The sequence below is a fragment of the Macaca nemestrina genome, chromosome 6 (assembly GCF_043159975.1).
Source record: "Macaca nemestrina isolate mMacNem1 chromosome 6, mMacNem.hap1, whole genome shotgun sequence".
Taxonomy (NCBI): Eukaryota; Metazoa; Chordata; class Mammalia; order Primates; family Cercopithecidae; genus Macaca; species Macaca nemestrina.
The window spans coordinates 55,364,545-55,382,147 of record NC_092130.1 but is presented as its reverse complement, the minus strand read 5'-3'; the positions used below and the strand labels follow the sequence as shown (position 1 = coordinate 55,382,147).

The 17,603-nt window shown below is 39.3% G+C and overlaps 1 long non-coding RNA gene across 1 annotated transcript in view; it reads left to right on the top strand.

Moving 5' to 3' along the window:
* Positions 1–17,603, top strand: part of LOC105463155 (uncharacterized) — a 106,899-nt gene that overhangs the window by 1,971 nt on the left and 87,325 nt on the right. The window contains exon 2 of the long non-coding RNA XR_011624225.1: positions 3,193–3,284. This is a non-coding gene — a long non-coding RNA (uncharacterized lncRNA). The remainder of the gene's footprint in view (positions 1–3,192; positions 3,285–17,603) is intronic.

The window sequence follows — 17,603 nt, the reverse complement described above, 5'->3', positions numbered from 1 at the left end:
CCCACTTCTTTGGCACTCCTCCCATATAGCCCCCTCTCAGCATGCAGTAACTGGCTCTCCAGGACCTGCAAGTATCACACATCTTGTTTCCTGGAGCTTCTCCTGTGTCTTCTCTTGTGGCTGCACCTGACCGACCTTGGCCTAAAGGAACACAGAACAACAATACCACTCAGTGACATGTATTTTCCCATGTCGAATTTCAACATAATAAAAAAAGTACCTGATAAATGCTTAGCAAAGTAGCGAGAAAGGCTAATGAGGTAAATGTGCATGTTTTACCTGCATTAGTCAACTTGGGCTGCCATAGCAAAATACCATAGACTGGGTAGCTTTTTTTTTTTTTTTTTTCCACAGTTCTGGAGGCTGAGGCTGGAAGTCCAAGATCAAAGTGTCAGGATGGTCCCATTCTAGTGGGAACCCTCTTCCTGGCTTGTAGATGGCCACCTTCTTGCTATGTCCTCACATGGCCTTTCCTCTGTGTACGTGACAGAGAGAAATCTCTAGTTTCTCTTTTCTTATAAGGCCACAGGTCTGTTGGATTAGGGCTCCATTCTTATACCTCATTTCACTTTAATCACCTCCTTAAAGTCGCTTTCTCCAATGCAAGCACATGGAGGAGGTTTAGGGCTTCAACACATTAATTTAGAGGGAACGCAATGCAGTCCATAGCATTACACATCTTGCCAAACCTTCACTTGACCTCCAACCACCATCTTTTTTCGTAACCGTCTTCCTCAAATGAGAGGGTATAGCTATGTACATTTCTTCACCAGACATCATGCTTTGAACGCTTCATAATCTGTTTTACTCTTAAAACTCCACTGAAATTTCTTTTCTTTTCTTGGTTTTCACACCCCTTAACTTCTCTGTTGTATCCATGGTGTTTTCTGTCCCTGTGTCATGTCTCACAATTCCTTGCTCTTGTGGCTTTTCAAACAGTGTATTCATCTGGTTTGTAATTTATTTGCCCTCTTTTTTTCTTCCAACTGCTTTTGGAAAACTTTTAATTTGAAAAAATACAAAATTGGAGAGAATAGTGTACTAAGCTCTCAGTGTATCCACCTCATCATACTATGACAAGTCTATTTTTATTGATATCCCCCTCCCCAGGATTATTTTGAAACAAATCCTAGATAACATATTATTCATACGAAAATATTTCAGAAAGTATTTCTTATGTATTTTACAAAATTACAACCAGAATACTATCACATCTAAAAAAATTAACAGTAATTCTTTAATATCATCAAATATCCTGAAAGTGTTCAAAGATTCCTGATTGTCTCATAAATATTTTTTCATAGTTAATTTGCTCAAATTAGAATCCAAACAAAACTCAAACACTGGCCAGGTGCGGTGGCTCACGCCTCTAATCCCAGCACTTTGGGAGGCCAAGGCAGGTGGATCACCTGAGGTCAGGAATTTGAGACCAGGCTGGCCAACATGGTGAAATCTTGTCTCTACTAAAAATACAAAAAAAAAAAAAAAAAAAAAAATTAGCAGGGAATGGTGGCATGCACCTGTAATCCCAGCTATTTGGGATACCGAGGCAGGAGAACCACTTGAGCCTGGGAGGCGGTGGTTATGGTGAGCCGAGATTGCGCCACTGCACTCCAGCTTGGGTGACAGAGTGAGACTGTCTCAAAAAAAAACAAAAAACAAAAAAAAAAAAACCAAAAAACAAAAAAACCTCAAACACCACCAGGTTGATGTGCCTCTTCAGTATCTTAATCTACAGATAACACCTCCCTTTATGCTTTGTTTTGTTTTTTTAATTCATTTTTTGAAGGCAGCAGGTTATGCATTCTCTAGAGTTTCTCAAGTTGAGATTTTGTTGATTGCATTCCACGGTGTCATCCCTGTAAATGGTGGTAAGATCTAGCAAGGCTTGATCAGATTCAAATTCAGTTTTTTCCCCAAGAATATTTTAATTTTAGGCTGTGATACCAAGGGCTGTTTCTCATCCTTGGTCTTCAGGATGGGCTCTTGCTGAGCTTCAGTCTTCAGATCTCAGTTCTTCTCGTGTTCTTTAGGAGCAGTAATATGTTCCCAAGTTTTAGCTATGACTTCTAAAAAGTGATAGAATGTTGGCCCAACATGATATAGAATTTAGCTCTGAAAGAAAAGTTAGACAGCAGTCAACACAAGTCTCCCAGAATGGTGTTTTCTAATCTACTTTGTGAATAATGAGCTCATAGGCAAATAATTTTGGGAAAACCCCGAGTGGGTAAACTAACACAATTTTCTTTACAATATAAAGGTACATGGCAAATCTAAAGAGGGAAATATGGTAATTAGTGTTTCCTAAACTTATTTCACCATACAACTACCCTTCATATGATATTTATTGAAGTTCTCTTATAAACGGTGTTTTACACTGAGAATGCTGAATAATTTGGTCACAGTGAAGGTCTAGGACCCTCAACCCTGTTTACAATCTAGTAAGCAGATGTTTTATCTGAACTGCTTTGTAAAGAATAAGACTTAATTTACATTAAAAAAAAATGAATCTCCTGCCTTCACCTAAGTTTGAGCGCTTTTTCCCCTCCCCCCTGGCCAGCAAGCGTGCCTTTCCCCTTGGGAAGATGCTGTCACCAAAACACAGCAATGAAATCAACATCATCACTCTTAATACCTCTTCTTCCTTTCTTCTGCAGTGAGATAATACCTGCTTTTTAACAATGGACTTCCAGACTAAAGGTTATATTTTCTAGCATAGTAGCTCTTGTTTCTCAGTGTATAGTATGATTGAGGGCAGAACAATTCAAATTGATTCTTAGGAATATGAAGGGATGCCTTATTAGCAGAATAAAAAGTATTAACACTTGATAATTCCCAGAAACATAATGGGTTCATGTTTGACTGCATTTTGAATCCCCACGGCTCTCACATCTCTTTAATTTTTTCTACTATTGTTTCCTACATTCACTGAGTTAGCATTTATCGAATATGCTTTGGGGTCTGTGTTTACTATGACAGATATGCCATGCTTCTTGTTGGGGGCTGGACATGGTGGATGACATCAGTCACACAAACTGTTCATTATAGCGAGTAGTACGTGCAGTGATGCTTTATGCAGGGTACTATGGGAGCATCGTGGCACTTTCGTTCTCATTAACCTTGTCACTAGGAAGTCATTTTAAATTCTCAAGACTTAGGACAGTGTTTCCTACTTTTGTTTCCTCCACACAGCTTGGAACAGAACAGTTCTGGGAACACAGTCAGCACTGATAAAACTCTTACTGATGAATTTACCTATACCTGTGTTTAAGCCTTGTGATCTGGTGAGTATTCAGCGAATTCTCTCGTCTTCTTTTCCTCCCTTTGTTAGGCAAAAATTATACAAATGTAAACCAGGTGAGTTTTACAGTGTGGTTTGATGGCAGCAAGTTTGAGAGGGACAAAATACCACTGTGACCACCTGCCAAAGTTTCCATTTGCTACCTTGAAAACCAGACCCTGGCATGCAAGGCCTCTTGGACATCTGGAATGAATTCCTTTTGTTATGTGTATGTGGGTGTTTTCCAAGCAAGGGGCGTTCCAGATTTAAGAAAGGAGTGAGAAACTTTTATCAGGAAACTTTATTCACAATTAAGAGGTACTTTGCTCTAGCTGTGGGTCACAGGAAAAGTTTACAAATGGCCAGTGAATCTGCTTCTTGACTTCTCTGAGTTCTGCAGTCATAATGAATTGTGTTCTTCCTTAGCTCTTGACAGAAGTCACCCTCTAAAGTTGGATCTGAGCAAAAAGTCTTAACTGGCTGATAGATCCCAGGTGATTTTTGGTTCACATATGGACAGCAGTTTTGTTATGTCAAATCCCAGCAGTTTAGCTTTGGGTCTAACTCTGGGTAAAAATGTTGATGTTAAACTGGTAGCAAGTAAAAGCAATTCTAATTTTGTGTTACATAAACTAAAGCTCCTTCTTTTGACAAAAACTAAAGGATTTAAAATTTCTTCTTGTTAATGTCGCTATAAAACTATAAACCTTCTAGAGGCTCCAATATATAGAATTATATATACATGTACATTCACACCTACAGAAGTCACCTATCTCCCCAAATGAATTTATGTTTGTGTAACTACTTACATACTTGTGCCCAAAGGCTTGTATTCATGACTGGAAATGGACCCTAGCTGATGGTATTGAGCAGGAAAATTTTATGTGAGAGTTTGGGTCTTTGCTGCTGAGATAGGAATCTTGCTGAATTTTAAAGGTGACTTAGTTAAAAGAAAGAAAACATAGTTCACCCTTTCAGTTGGAAGAGAACAGAGTGTTTAGCAATAGGTTTCCTCTTTGAACTGGTGTTCCATGGGAAGAATGGCTGATAATAAATGGAAATGGTGGCTCGAAGAATGTTGTAAGTTTACTTCCTGACACAAGTCATTTAAAATCTATCATTTCTGAGGCAGACATAATTTCACTGACCCTTTTGTCTCATTCTTTATATCCTGCAGATTTGGCACTAGTTACTATTTCCTTGTATTGAGCCTGGTCAGATGAGCTTGAGCTACCTTATTGTTTCTTGTTTTTCTCTTCTTTTTCCGATGACTCACATTTTCACTAGATTAACAATAATACTAACCTTTTTTGGTGTAAAGCATAACACTGTGACATGTAATATCTCCTTGTAACTGAGCTTCACAATACACTTGCAAGGAAAGTAGAGGTGGTAGCAATATCTCTGTTTGGCCTATGAGGAAACTGAGACTTAGACAGCCTAAGAGAATTTTCTAAGCGTTCGCTGCCAGGGCCAAAAAGAGCTCCGGCTTGATTCTCAGTCTCAGATTTCAGATGCTTTTTCCAACATACTTCATTGATTTTACTGGGCAACTGGCATTCAGACATGTGGTGTGCACAGTTGGTATGTGTGGGACATTCAAGTGAACTTACCTAAAGGCAACAGAATAATCACTCGGAAGGACTGACCCAAATAGACACAGCTCTCTAACCCGTGTGAGCAGCAGGTTAGAATGTGGGCAGGCAGCCCAGAATGTGTCTCCTCCCGGGCAGACAGACAGGAATCTCTCTGGAGACTGGCCAGGAGGCCAGAAGGTCTCCCAGAGACTCAAGAGGGCTGCCAGGAGGAATCTATAATGATTCCATTTTAGGTTTAAAGGACATTATAGTCACAGCAGGCATATCTGGTACTATACATGATGCTGACACAAATGCACATATATTGGCTTCTGATGTAGATAGATGATATCTTGCTGTGAAGGGTGAATGAACAGGCAGTTTTCTAGTTTTAACTTTCAGTCAAACCAATCAACATAAACCAGCCAGCAGCGTATGTGGGATGACAGATACTTCCAGATCTTTGCTGATTGCACTAGCCGGATAATTAATTTGGGCATAAGTCATGGTTGGACTCCTCTGCCACTGCATGTTCAGATTTTTCCCACGACTGATTGTGGCAGAGGCTGCTAATTCCCTACCCAACATCCACTTTGTTCTCCTTTTTCAGTAATAGGACTCTGTTTTTGTAGAGGACAGCCAGAGTATAGTTAAAAGATCATTTTCTATGTTTCCACTTTGCAGCCATGAGTGACTGTGTGGGTATGTTTTAGTCAGTAAAAGGTTAGCAGAAATATACAGGACTTTTAGGAGATTTCCTTAAGGAGAAGGGGACTGACCTCCCTTCTTGCTGCCTGGAATATGGGTGTGGTAGCTCGTGCTCTAGAAGCTATCTTGTAAGTGTGGTTACCAGGTTGCCATTCTTAGGAATCTAAGAGTAGAGGACAGGTAGGAGCTTGAGTCATCCAAAACTCCATGAAGCTGCTGTGACAGTCCTGGCCTGCTGACCTCCAGACTTATTCTGTGTGTTGGGAAAAATGCTTCTCACTTGCTTAATGCACTATGGTTGTTTGTTATATTGCAGTGGGGAACTTACACCAAGTGATGCATAGATGGGCACGTGGTGCTAGAAGAGATCTAAAATGCGATAAAAATAGAGGTGAAAAAGATTTTAAAATATAAAGGAAGAAATAATTTGAGGTCTAATAACAAAAGAAAAGAAGCAAGTGATGTCGCTGGATGATATTTAACGCTGCTGTTTTCCATTTCTTTCTGCTCCTGCCCTTTGCCCCACTGTTTAAGCACCACTGCCCTGATGGCAGGAATGATACAGAGAGCAAGGTGTCAAATTACTGACTTCCAAAGGTTTGTGTATAGGCTCTTAATAGTCTATAGAAAAGATTATAATGTTTTTGACTTATGTGACTTTATTATGGAGAATTTACAACTCACTTGAGAGTAGGTGGAGTTGTATAGAAATCCTGTATAGTGGCCATCCAGTTTCAACAACCATTGGTCCTTGGTTAATCCTGTTCCATCCACTTCTCCTTTCTCATTGCTTTTAAAATAAATTTTATGTTTTGGAATAGTTTTAGATTTATGGAAAAGTTGCAAAGATAGGACAATTTTCACATACTCTTTACCTGTGTCTCCCTGTCTTACAATACCGTGGTCGTTTGTCAGAATGAACACATTGGTATTGATATGAAACTACTAATTAAATCTAGACTTTATTCCTATTGCACCAGTTTTACCCCTAAAATTCTTTCTCTTTTCTAGAATTCAATCCAAGATATTACATTGCATTTAGACCCTTATTATTTTGAAGCATATCCCAGATATCAAGTAGTTTTACCTTTTAAATATGGTCGGCCCTCCATATCCATCAGTTCCACATCTGTGGATTCAACCAAACACAGATTCATGTTTTTTGTTAAAGATGGTTGCATTTATACTGAACGTGTGCAGATTTTTTTGTCATTCCCTAAACAATACAACTATTTACAGAGCATTTACATTGTATTAGATATAAATAATCGAGAGATGACTCAATGTATGCAGGAGGATGTGAGTAAGTTATATGCAAATACTACACTATTTTATATCAGGAATTTGAGCATTTGTAGATTTTGGTATCTGTGGGTGTCTTGGAACGAATTCTCCAGGGACAACTGTATTTTAGTATACATCTCTAAAAGACAAGGACTCTTTCTCTTTAATGCAAATACAAAGTAATCATCATCACATCCCCAGTATAGCAACAACAAAAACATCAACATCAGATCAAATATTTTCTTGTAAATGTCATGTCCTTTTTACACCTTTTTTTTTTTTTTTCCCCAAATCCTGGATCCAAACATGACCTGAACAATAAGATTAGCAGGTATATCTTTTAAATATCTTTTATTCTATAGATGTCCCCTCCATTTCTCTTTTTTCTTTGCAATTTATTTGTTGAAGAAACAAGTTCGTTTGTCCTGTAGTTTTCCCATCCAGGTTTTTCTGATCATATCCTTGAAGAGTAGGTACATGTATTACGCTATGCTTTGCATTTTCATAAATTGACTGTAGAGATTGATCGGATTCATTCATTTACTCTTTCAGTTAGTTCTGACAATAATATAGGAAGTGGTGGGTTTTTCCAACAATAGGCACATACCATACTGTCTGGTTTTCTCTCTTTTTGGTGTTTGTGGCTATTCATGTCCTTTGTTATGGAGGTTGCAAACCACTATAGAAATTGTAATTCTAACGTTTCTTCTTCATGTATAAGCTGGAATGTTTTTTATAACAATCATGTTTTCTCCATCCATTTATCATTTGGTTATTGTGGTTCACACCATAGAGGAAGGCAAGATCAATGCTGATTCTTTATATACCTTATTTGTCACTTCTAAAAATAATGAGTTGGTTCACTATTAGCACCCTCCAATGTTGATCAGATAATTTAGAGCTCATAGTCAGGAAAATAAAGTGTTTCGTATGTGAAAGAGCAGGTGCTTGAGACAGAGTGTTTAGGATTCCCAAACTTTGTAGCTTGAGAGAGCAGACACCAAATCCCGGAGAGCTGTGAGCATGGAGAGAGAGAAGTAGAGACAGAGACAGAGAGAGAGAAGGAAACACCTAGATACATTTGGTAGAACTTGAGAGCTGCAGACTTGGTGCCTCAGCTCTGAGCTATCCTCAAGGCCAATCTGGTACTGGAACAGCCGGTATTATGACAGTAGCAATGACTAAGGCAGGCACTTAGGGAGTCCCAAGGACAGTCTCACTGTGAACCCAGAGCAGTGCAGAGAAGGTGGGTGCAAGCTGCTGAGTCCCAGTGGAGGCTTAAAAGTGCTGAGAGGACCAACAGGCTGGAGGAGGCCTGTGGTTGTATGCGAACAACAGAGTTTAATGAATACCAGGTTGAGAGAATTTCACATCTATGTCCAAGTCGGCAACCTACACCTGCACAGAAGCTGATGGGACACAGAATGGCATGCAAACTAGACAATGGAAATTAGAGGCCCAGAGGAGAAAGGAAGATGGGCCTGGGGATAGGTCAGCCCTGAATTTGATCCGCTATTGCCCAGAAGAGATTATTTTCATTTTTTCAGAATTGAAAAAACTTAGCTCAAGGTTTCCATTTCCACACATTAACAGAAAACTGTCTTTCCAATTCAAAGTTACATTCTAGTAAACTGATTTCACTTACATAGACATAAAGGGAGTAACATGACTGCCCATCTAGGGCTATAAATTTAGAACTCTGGATAAATATATAAGTTCTTCAATGTTTGAAAGAAAGGGAGTCAGCCAGGGTGCTTGAACTAGTCACTCTGCCCTCAGGGAAGTAGGCAGAGAATGGGCAGGTTCCAGGGTTTTGAAGTGGGGTGAGGATGGAGGGTGGAATAGTAGGGGCATCCATTTAGGGTTCTGGCTGCTTTTCTCTTCAATGGTTTGCTTCAAACACACTGAAATGTCACGAGGACTTAACTTTGTAAAGTAGTGCTCACCTAAGAAACCTCTGGAGAAAGTTCTTCACTGGCATTGTTAGACCTCACCTCAAATCATACCTCCCTAAATCCTGTATGTATGTGTTGGGAGGAGCGTCAGTTCACCCTACAATGTGTGTAGGGGGCAATTGGATTTATTACTGTTATTTGCAAGATTCAGGTGTGTAGATTACCTTATATTTCTCTCGGCTCTATCTCCCTATCTGTAGAATGAAGGGAATTTGGCTTAAGAACTGGACAGGGTGCACCATGAGTCCATAAGTCTCAGGTAGCTGCCCCATCTACAGCTGCCATATTAAGTAACATAGCCCAGGGGTGCTCTTTCTTGCACAGATACTACAGCTACTGCCTCATTGTATTTAGTGAAATTAAACTTTCCCCCCAGGGCAGTAGAGAACTATTGCCTTACCTGCTTAGCATTTACTCTTTGTTTGAAGGAGTTCTTTTTGCCCCTCTCTCCAGCCGTGGAAGTCTCACTGGACTGGATACTCTCAGTTCTTGGTAACATGATCCTGCCAAATGAATAAGAATTTTTTCTTGAGGCTTTTTTGTTTATTTTGTTGTCTTATTTACAACAGTGGGGAGAGAATACTTTCTCTGTTGACAGAACTGGGAAAATGTAAGATATTGGTAGGAGAGGGTACGGCCTTGAGGAAGAATTTCTCATACAGAGAACCATAGTAAAGAGAAACCTAGAAAAAGCTGTTTCATCGGAGCCCGGTTCCTGTTAACTCCAGGCCTTTACCACCACCTTTACTGAGATTGGGAGATGCCAGACAATGAAGACCTCTTTTGGTATGAACTAGATGTAACTTACTTTCATTTGTAATCAAAACAGCATTAAACAAACTAGTTAATGGGATCCAAACCAAAGCCAGTCACACATGGAGTAGAAGTGGGAGGCCTGTGGAGTGGCTTAGTGTGAATTCCTGGCTCATCGCAGTGCTGCTTACTGAATGGCAGAATACGGCCCTACATTCACTTGGGAAAAAAGAATTCCAGATAAACAAAAGAAGTGGGCCAATTGAGTTCAGATTCCTTCCACAAACATTTTGAGCTATGTTCTGTTTTTTCACCAAGTACACTGTGTATCCTCGTCCTCAAAGCTCTACGACTAAGATTGCAATAGATAGAATTCCTTTTATATTATTTTATTATACACACACACACACACACACACACACACACACACACACACACACACACACACACACACACACACAAGATCTCTCTCTGTTGCCCAGGCTGGGATTCAGTGGCTCGATCAGGGCTCACTGCTGGCTCAACCTGCCAGGCTCAGATGATCCTCCCAGCCTCCTGAGTAGCTGGGACTATAGGCTCATACCACTATGCCCAGCTATTTTTTTTGTAGAGATGGGATTTTGCCATGTTGCTCAGGCTGGTCTCAAACTCCTGGGCTCAAGAGATCCACCTGCCTTGGCCTCCCAAATTGCTGGAATTACAGGCATAAGCCGCCACGCCAATTCTGTATATTCTTTTAATAATCCTCAAAGGAGGTAATTTTTCGCATATGTCCTCTGGGCAACTACAAACCAACCAACAAATATAACCACGATCAACGATTCTCAGTGGGTACCATGGAGTCATTGTAAACCTTTGAAAAGAGAGAATTTTGATGTAAGTGGGTTTGAAAACTCCACAGGTGATGTACAAAATACATCCCGATTAAGAGTCCCCTTCCTCGATTTTCCTTCAAATTCCATGATTGTGGAAAAATTGCTTAGATGGACATTAGGTATTGGTGGGTGGACAGTGAGCTGTATTAAGATATAACTGTTAAAATCCCAGAAAAATGATCAGGCTATAAACAGCTATCTACATCTCCAGCTTCACCAGGTGAAAAGAGCTACTGTCAACTTGGCTTCCTTCTAGAAATACAGTCATACTTTGAATTTAATGTAGTTTTAGTAATTATGAGACTTAAACATGACATTTCTTTCTATTTTCCTCTCCGCCTGCTTCTCTCACACTCTGTCATATTCTTCTGGTTGTAATTTCAGCAGCGCTACATTCCCAGCATCAAATGGAGGTTAAGTACTGTGTTATTTAAACAAGATGAATGTATTTGATAATGACTGAGTAAGGCAAGTGGAGGAGGAATAATGTGGGGAGGAACGACAACTCCCAGCAGCAGGGCGTGAGGAGAAATGTGTCAGCAACACCACATTCATGGGTCTGCTCAGTAAAATACTGCTGACATAACATTGTAATTCATCTCCCTAAATTTTTATGTTTCCCACTTTGGAAAACAACTATGTCTGGTGTATAATTTCACCCTTGTATTATGACATTTGAGAAAGTAGCCAGGACTGGTTAAGTTTAATTACCCCCATGTAGTTATTTTAGATGTCAGTTTCTACAAGTCATTCACAAAGGGACAGATTAGCAGAAACGTGTTATTCCAGAATGGTCAGGATTGGGGAGAGCCAGAGAAAAACACTGACTTTATTCTTTGATGTTTGTGGTGGTGTGAATATATGTCTATATTTGCTTTGGTGATCTCACTGTATGATTTTAGAAGAACTATCAGCCGATCTGTTTTCTATTTCTTTGAATAATCTTAAAAATGTGACCCAACTGAGTGTTTTCAGTCAGAGAGAATACAATAATGGATGTTACTGTTTTGAAATAATCACTTACTGTTCTTACTTTCTTTATGGTGTTCTTGAACTTAGGTTTGAAATAATTTATTCTGATTCCATGATCTCATCTGAATGTGGCAGACGGAGAAATGGAATTTGTACTCTGAAAATCTGTGTTCTGCAGTGTTCTTAGCTTAGGTAAGGATATGTCCTTGGACTATGGATATGTTCAAAATGTGCCACATTTTGACATCTCTGGTCACTAGCATCAACCTTTAGTTATTGCTTAAATATAGATAAGTGTTTTTATTTTTTAAAAAGACATATTGTGTGTAAATAATAAAATCAGTATATATATTGAATGGCCTGAGAGCAAAACAAAACACTGGAAAACTTATAAAAGTAGAAAAATGAGTATTCTTATGACTATATTAAATTATATTTCATAAGATGAAATACTTTGACTACATATTGGGAATAGTATACACTGCTTGGGTGATGGGTGCACCTAAATCTCAGAAATCACCACTAAAGAACTTATCCATGTAACCAAAAACCACTTCTTGCCCCAAAACCATTGAAATAAAATAAAATGGGATATATAAATAAATACTTTGGTTTATTTAGTTTATGGGTAATATACTAAATAAGGTGTGAAAGTTCTGAGAATTTTACCCTCTTTGCAAGCTAACAAGTTATCCTGCCACAGTGTCATGGATATTGGCAGAAAATATGAGACTCTTGGGTCAGAGACAAAGAACCGTTTATTAGTCACAGCAATAGCAGTAGCCAGAGTATCAGTGATTGTCCCAGCTGCCTAAGCCCTGATTCCTACAGGGCTATACAACTGATGCCTGAACTCACAGTGGGTTGTGTTACAGGAGAGAAACCTTGAGTTCAGGGAACCTGAACCTATTATAATAGGTAGCCTGCCTGGGTTTGCCCTGAAGAGAGATGTTACCTTCATTTTACTGGACAAAACCAAACATGCCCTGTTTTCTTTGGAGGGAAACACTATCTCTATCTATCTTCCAGGGCCTTTTACTGTATAGAAATCCTTGAAAATATAGTCTGGACAAAAGGCAGGCAGTGGCTCTACTCCCAAGATGTGTATAAACAGGGGGAAGCCAAGAAGAATTGTCTCCCAATTGATGCATTATATAGAAATGTAAGGTTGTTTCTCTGTAATTAAACTGAACTTAGCTTTGAAATCTGTCTTTTATTTTTTAATGGTGAAAAAGTTATGCTCGTCAAGGCAAATTCAGTAACCTTAAGCTTGAAATGTATTTTCATTTGTTGTAAATTTAAATTAATTTGGGATTCTCATATTGTTTTTTTTTTTTTTTTTTTGCATTCCTCTTAGGAGTAACAATATAGTAGAAAACACTTAAAATAGTACTTGTAACTACCATGTAATATTCTAAACCCTTTGTATCAGTTATTCAATCTTATATGTAGACTATATTTTTATCTCTACTTTGTATATAAAGAAATTGAGGCATAGAGAGGTCACTTTGCCCCAAATTACCAAAGCAGCAGAACTGAGATTCTAACCGAGGAGCCTCTAGAGTAGGTGCTCCTTGCCTAACTGCAACTTCTCTGCTTTCTAAGTGCTCTGGGGTCTGGGGTCTCTGTGATCTTGGGGACTTCTATATAATCTTTTTTGTTTGTTTGTTTGGGTTTTCTTTTTTTCTTTTTTTTTTTTGAGACGGAGTCTCGCTCTGTCGCCCAGGCTGGAGTACAGTAGCATGATCTCTGCTCACTGCAACCTCCGCCTCCTGGGTTCAAGCGATTCTCCTGCCTCAGCCTCCTGAGTGGCTAGGACTACAGGCGCCTGCCACCACGCCTGGGTAATTTTTTTGTATTTTTAGTAGAGACAGGGTTTCGCCGTGTTAGCCGGGATGGTCTCGATCTCCTGACCTCGTGTTCCACCTGCTTTGGCCTCCCAAAGTGCTGGGATTATAGGTGTGAGCCACGGCGCCCAGCCTCTATATGCATCAAATCCAGATTTAGTCTAGTTCTCTCTTGCTTCCACTGTGGTATCTTGTCCCATAGCATAGCCTCTGTCAGTTCAACTGCTTGGCTCTTGTGAGACTGCCTACTCCCATCTACTTAAAAGCTTCTCGCCGGGCGCGGTGGCTCAAGCTTGTAATCCCAGCACTTTGGGAGGCCGAGACGGGCGGATCACGAGGTCAGAGGATCGAGACCATCCTGGCTAACACGGTGAAACCCCGTCTCTACTAAAAAATACAAAAAAAAAACTAGCCGGGCGCGGTGGCGGGCGCCTGTAGTCCCAGCTCCTTGGGAGGCTGAGGCAAGAGAATGGCGTAAACCCGGGAGGCGGAGCTTGCAGTGAGCCGAGATTGCACCACTGCACTCCAGCCTGGGCGACAGAGTGAGACTCCGTCTCAAAAAAAAAATAAAATAAATAAAAGCTTCTCTCCAGCGATTCAGAACTCCACACTGGCATGGGGGAGACAGCTCTGTGAGGTCTCCCTTGAGCCCTTCCACCAACCCCACCCCTCAGTGATAGCTTTTCCATTTACTTAGGGGCCCTGCCAAAAACATGGTTTGAATCTCAGCTCTGCCGCTTGCTAACCTGACATCTCTCTAGCAATTTCTACACCTCTGGAGTAGAGACAATAATACTGTATTGCTCAGAGGATTGATGTAAAGGTTAAATGAGTTAATTTATACTTGTGAAGTAAAAGTGCTATGTTAAGTGTCTGTTAATACATTATTACAACTGAGGGAAATGGGAGGAAAAGAGTTTGAGTGCAGAACTGACAGAAATGTATAACAACTAAAACATGTTTTAGGTTAGATGTGGCTGAGTTTACCTTGACAAGTTTAACTTTTCCACCATAAAAATGGAGGCTCCAAAGTTTGAATCAATTTAGTTACAGAGAAATAAAGGAAGTTTCGCTTCTGCACACAGAGGTCTGTGAGCTGTTGTTACTGTGAAGTTTGTTTGGTGGTGTAAAGTCTCTCAATTCAGGAAAAGGGTATATTATAAAACAATCTCTTTGCTTCCGGTGTTCTAGTGCAACCTTAGTATATCTACTCTTGTGCAAGGCTTTGATCCATTAAGGGGTCAGGCACAAGACCCTTTCTCATGTACTTGTTGATGTCTGCACTTTAATCACATTTCCTAAAATTCCTCTTTTTACCCTCTACTAGTTAAATTCTTATTTAATTTCAGGTGGGAAAATGTTAAGTCCTTATGGCATCCTACATTCTCCCCATTGTGTCGGTTAAGGTATAAACACTATGAAGTGTTTAAGGTTTTGGTTCTTAATCTTATTTTAAAAACTTTGAGGAAATCTCTCCCCTCTCATCACTTGGCTCTTGGAATTGAATGCTATAGCTTTTCAGACTTTCTCTGCTACATATTTACACAATATATCCAGCTACTTAATTCACTTCTTTCTTCTGGGCATATACCCTCTCCGTGAGGCAATGAATATTACAGACTAAACAGGTGGAGTGCTACCAGCAACAAGTAAGAGGTAGGAAAGAGAAATCTCTAGATATCATCTCAAAATACAGTCACACGTCACTTGCTTGATGGGGGATACATTCTGAGAAATGCATCATTAGGTAATTTCATGGTGTGTACCCAGAGCGTACTTACACAAACCTAGATGGTATACCATACTACACACTTAGGCTATACGGTATAGTCTCTTGCTCCTAGCCTACAAACCTATACAGCATGTTTCTGTGCTGAACACTCTAGGCAATTGTAATGGAATGACATTTGTGTATCTAAACACATGTAAACATAAACAAGGTAAAGTAAAAATATGGTCTAAAAGATAAAAAATTGTTCAGCTGTATAGAGTACTTATGAACAGATATTGCCAGAAGTTGATCTGGATGAGTCAGTGAGTGAGTAATGAGTGAGTGTGAAGGCCTAGTACAGGGGTCCACAGTCCCTGGGTCCATGACTTGTTAGGAACCAGGCTGTACAGCAGGAAATGATGGGCCAGTGAGTGAGTGAAGCTTCATCTGTGTTTCTAGCCGCTCCCCATTGCTTACATTACTGCCTGAGCCCCGCCTTCTGTCAGGTCAGTGGCAGTGTTAGATTCTCCTAGAAGCGCAAACCCTATTGTGAACTGCGCATGCAAGAGATCCAGGCTGTGCGCTCCTTATGAGAATCGAATGCCTGATGATCTGTCAGTGTCTCCCATCACCGCCAGGTGGGACCCTCTAGTTGTAGGAAAACAAGCTCAGGGCTCCCACTGATTCTACATTATAATGAGTTATATAATTATTTCATTATAAATTGCAATGTAATAATAATAGCAATAAAGTACACAGTATATGTAATGCTCTTGAATCATCCTGAAACCACCCCTCCACCACAACCTCTACCCCATTCTGTGGAAAAATTGGAAATTGGTCCCTGGTGCCAAAAATGTTGGGAACTGCTGGCCTAGGACATGACCGTACGCTAGTGTGGATTTTATAAACACAGTACAATTAGGCTACACTAAATTTATAAAAAATTTTTTTCAAGAATACATTCACCTTAGCTTACTGTGATTTTTTAACTTTATGGACGCTTAAATTTTTAAAAACTTGTTGAACTTTTTGTAATAATGCTTAGCTCAAAACACACATTGTACAGCTGTACAAAAGTATTTTCTTTATATTCTTCTGTAAGCTTTTTCTACTTTTGAATTTTTTTGTTTTTTACTTTTTATTTTTTAAACTCTTTTGTTAAAAATGGGGACACCAATGCACGTATCATTGATGAGTCGGGATCATCAATATGACTGTGCTCCACGTCCACATCTTGTCCCACAGGTCTCCACGTGCAGTAACACTCGTGGAGTTATTTGTGTTATCACGAATAACTATGCTAACAAGGCCTTCTTTTGGAATACCTCCTGAAGAACTAGCCTGAGGCTGTTTTCTGGTTGACTTTATTTTTTATAAATAGTATGAAAAAAACAATACAAAGTATAGTGTAGTAAATACATAAAGCAGTGACAGTAAACCATGCACTGTGCATAATTGTATGTGCTATACTTTTATACAACTGGCAGCACAATGGGTTTGTTTATACCAGCATCATCACAAACATGTGAGTAATGTATTGCACTACAGTGTTAAAATGGCTACCACATCACTAGGCCATAGGAATTTTTCAGCTTTGTTATAATCCTAAGGGGCACCATCATCTTATATGCAGTCCTCCTTGTTGACTGAAACATTATGTACCCATGACTGTAAGTCACCTAATTGACATAAGATATTCCAGTTTTTAAGAACTTTGGCATGTGTTTTAGAAAACAAGTGTTGGTGATTCCAACAATTAAAAACTAGTCTTCAGTTTTTATATCCATTTGAACTTGCTAAGTTTAAGAAAATCATGTGATGTTAGTGCTTCCATTTTCTGTTTTATTTTTCCTTGACAGCAGGGCAGAGACTAGGTTGAAGGAAGAGAAGCTGGTTAGGCATTTGCCTTGGGTGCAAAATTTAGAGGGTGTCGAAAATTCAGTGATCAAGGTAAATCATATTTTAATGCAAGATTTAAGAAAACCCAAAAGCAATGCAAAAAACCCATAATGAACAGAATGTCAAAATTTTAAATAAAATCACATCAGTATTCCTGATTTTTCCTTTTGCCTCAGGCTCCAATGTGGCTGGTCTTAGTGTTATTACTGACCTTGGGACTCTTTTTTTTTTTTTTTTTTTTTTCTCCTTTTGTCAGGCCACTGAGAGAGTTCTTAATGCATGTGGTGGCAGCAAGAGCAGTGAGAAGCCTCCTAATGTTGATACTTGAGTGAATCTAATCCTTTTCCTTCTAGGTATTTCTATGGCTTGATTAGTTAATATTCTTTGTAACTACTTGAGAAACAAATGTTTTCATGGTGTTTTTTCTTTTGCTAAAATTGTGTATCTGCTTTGTTCATTCTCTTTGTCTTATGAACATTAAGCAGTTAAAGATGTTTTCTTATAAGCATTTCTCTCTTCTCACTATTACATAATATGTGTTGGTTTTTGTTTTCTCCTTCTCTCTGGTAACAGAAAAAAAAAAAAAAAAAGGCCTACCTTTGAAGAGAGAGTAACGTTTTCATGATTTTCTTGCCATGCTAGAAAAAACAAAACGAACAATTCATTACATTTTAATATTGAGAGCCAGTGGTGTAGATAACATATTGGGGACAATCATGTTGACATTACACTATTACTT